Here is a 4019-nt window from a genome sequence, read left to right as displayed (position 1 = left end):
TCCTTCCTATAAGCACCTACCATTAGAATGTCTGCACAAGTTCAGTTTCTAATTCGTCTGACTTATGGTTCCGAAGTTATAGATGATAAAAAATTCCACGGCTATGGGATGTGCCACGCCCCCTTTTACAAACTCATTTATATATGCCATACTATAAGGGCCTACCATAGACATGCATGCATACCAAATTTCAAGTTCGTGTGACTTATGGTTCCGAAGTTATAGTTGATAAAAAATTCAACGCCTATGAGATGTGCCACGCCCCCTTGTACAAACTCATTTATATATGCCATACTAAAAGCGCCTACCATAGACATGCCTGCATACCAAATTTCAAGTTCTTGGGACTTATGGTTCCGAAGTTATAGCTGACAAAAAATTCCACGCCTATGGGCCTATTATAAGCACCTACCATAGATAAGTCTGGGTACCAATTTTCAATTTCATGTGGCATATTTTTCCGAAGTTATAGCTGACAAAATATTCCACGCCTATGGGATGTGCCACGCCGCCTTTTACAAACTCGTTTATATATACCCTACTATAAGAACTTCCATTGATATGTCTGCATCTCAAATTTCAAGTTCGTGGGACTTATGGTTCCGAAGTTATAGCTGATAAAAAATTCAACGCCTATGGGATGTGCCACGCCGCCTTTTACAAACTCGTTTATATATACCCTACTATAAGAACTTCCATTGATATGTCTGCATCTCAAATTTCAAGTTCGTGGGACTTATGGTTCCGAAGTTATAGCTGATAAAAAATTCAACGCCTATGGGATGTGCCACGCCGCCTTTTACAAACTCGTTTATATATACCCTACTATAAGAACTTCCATTGATATGTCTGCATCTCAAATTTCAAGTTCGTGGGACTTATGGTTCCGAAGTTATAGCTGATAAAAAATTCAACGCCTATGGGATGTGCCACGCCGCCTTTTACAAACTCGTTTATATATACCCTACTATAAGAACTTCCATTGATATGTCTGCATCTCAAATTTCAAGTTCGTGGGACTTATGGTTCCGAAGTTATAGCTGATAAAAAATTCCACGCCTATGGGATGTGCGCGCCCCCTTCTACAAACTCATTTATATATACCCTGTTATAAGCACATACCATTTATATGTCTGTATACCACATTTCAAGGTCATGTGACTTATGGTTCCGAAGTTATGGCTGATTAAAAATTTCACGCCTATGGGGGGTGCCACGCCCCCTTGTAGGAACCAAATTTTTTCACCCTATTATAGGCCCAGGAGTCATGGCAATACTCTGTCAAAATTTTGTTCGATTCTGTCCGTCCGTTTAGGCTGCAACGTGGCACATACATACATACTTCCACAAATATATAGTAGATTTGTTAGGTAATGAACTGCATTTTAATTCATTGAAAAACCTTAAAAATTAATAAATAAACATAAGTGGCAAACAATGTCATTTTAAATTTGGTACAAAATGTTATGTCCAACTTTGACTTTTTAAACAATTTAATTCTTGTAAAAATGACATACCATTGCACTAAATATTTTTCTATAAAGTTTTTCTTTACTTGTTTATGTGTTTAAATAATGCTACGATTTTGGTTTTAAACTATGCATACTTCATTAAATGTTGTTATTCAAGTGTTTATGTAAGTTAAGAAGAAGATGTCCTCAGATTAACGAAGGCATTCATATACTTTTAGCTTTGCCATACATAACTGCGTCCATTGAGAGGTCATTCAGCACATTTCGGCGTGTCAAAACTTGGCTACTATCAACAATGCAAGAAGACCGCTTTAATGGACTATGCTTGCTCAGCGTTCACCGCAAACTGATTGAGCAAATGGGAGATGAAATTACAGAAAACGTTTTAAAGAGATTTTCTGAGGATATAAGAAAACTTATGCATAGTATTTTAATTGAATATTTCTATTATACATTACCTTAAACATATATGTAATACTTCTATATTGGCAGTAAGCTAACTTCTCAATGTGTAGCGGCAGTGCGCACGAGTGACGCAAGCAGCCACAGTAGAATGCTGAAATGACTCGCTTATATCTAAACGATGTTTGAAAGTTTTTATCCAGACGTCCAATCGACATGTTTGAGATATCGTTGGAAAGGTCTTGCAGAGTGTGTCCTGAAAATGTATTCAAGCTTCATAAAATTAACCGGATTCTTAAAAATTAGGCTAAAGTGTTGCGAAAAAAAAGCTTTTTTGCTTTTGCCGGTTTAAGGGGGCATGTGGGTACACCCAACATGTTTAGTGTTATTCTATAGGCCAATACCTTTCAAATGATACCTTATATATTAAGTTCCGGCTACTAGTTGGAAAGATATAGAGGTAAATGTGTTTTGGTTCGTGTCTCCACTACGAGATGCTTTGGTATGTATGAGGCGTCTGTACGTACCTTCATTTAATTTCTTTCAAACTTTCAGGAATTAAAGTACAAAAAAAAACAAAACTTAGAAGGTTTTGTTCCAGGATATTTTGATTCGTATGCCTGTGTGGGCGTGGCTGCTGCCTGAAATTCGAAAAAGGCAATTTTTTAAACTACCACTGAGGCCGCACTACTCAATCCATGTCATTGATGTGGATATCAGTAGAAGGGTCTTCAAACAAGCTATCTAACGCTATCTTTTGCGTTTATAAAATATAAATATGTCATAACGTTATCGCTTGAAAACTAAAAATCGGGCTGCTGAAAATATACATTTCAGCATTTTCTCAAAAACCGGTCAGTCGCTTTTGTTCTAGGTTTCCACAAATCTAGCCCAAAACCTTAGCTTTCATCTGGTATATAGCCTGTATCTGGGAAAACTCTTGTTGTGGCAATATTGCGATTCAAATTGAAAAAATATCGCTCTAAAAAGGGTCAAATGGTTAAAAATTAGCATATCCGTCTAATTTGGTTACTTTAAGATATAAAAATAATATATCCAGTTCCCCGAAAAAGTGCCCCTTCCCAGATTGCCACTTAAACTGAAATTCCCTGCAAATCGGGGAATTTCCCGCGAGTTGACAAGTTGAAGGATGCAGCTGTGCTGATCACTTCGTACATGTCTTGGAAACCACAATTTGTGTTTATTTTAGAGTTTTTTTTCAGTCATATGCCGAAATTGTAACATTTTTTCCCGGTGACAGGTAATAAGATGAACGGAAATAAGGTCAATTGACTTTATTTCCCACCCTGGTGCGGAATAAAGTCAATTGACATTATTACCTTTTTAAAAACGAAATAAAATCAATTGACGTTATTTCTCTTTCAAATATTAAATTTGCTTAGCTTCGCGGCGGCCCGCGTCAGCGCGCCACACCGCGCGACCGGCGCGCACACCACGTCACGCTACGCCGCGGCCCCCCCGAGCCCCCTTCCCCGTCTCCCACCGTGCTGTAACGCAGGTATATATTTTAAACATCGAGGGCTAATATTCAATAATACTCTATATCTGCACACTTTTCACAAAGATGAGATTCTGATATAAAAATCCACCTAAGCTTTAACTGTCATCAGTGATATTAATGCTACCTTATATAACGACAGGTAATAAGTCCCAGATGGTTTCTAAAATCACAAATTAGTTTTTGTGCAAATTGCAGATAGAGGGTATTAATGAATTCAAGCCCTCGATATTTCACATTTTTATATTTGTAAGTTATTAGATGCAGGGATGCCAACTTGTCTCAAACCGTGCCATTTGTCCCTATTTTACTTCAAATTGCACTTGTTTTTTCAATTTGGCACAAAGTGCCAAAATGGCACTTTTGTAAAAAAAATTACATTTCAATATATTTGTGATATCCTTTGCGTGTACTTCTTTTTCTCAACTAAAATTTTCTAATTTATAAAGGCTATTCAACTGGTTCATCTTATTTTATCATTGCACTTTTGTTTGGAAAATGTAGCTTTATTTTATTGCTAAATGTGAATGATTAAAAGGCATGACACCTTTTTTGGCACCTTTGTTTTTCTATTTGGTACATTTTGGCACTTTTTTATCCTCAATATGGCACCTCATACTAAGGAT

The sequence above is a fragment of the Rhagoletis zephyria genome, unplaced genomic scaffold, assembly GCF_001687245.7.
Source record: "Rhagoletis zephyria isolate East Lansing unplaced genomic scaffold, Rhagoletis_zephyria_1.1 Rzeph_scaffold_00241, whole genome shotgun sequence".
Lineage (NCBI taxonomy): Eukaryota > Metazoa > Arthropoda > Insecta > Diptera > Tephritidae > Rhagoletis > Rhagoletis zephyria.
The sequence above is the reverse complement of the archived record's forward strand: the minus strand, read 5'-3'. Positions refer to the sequence as shown.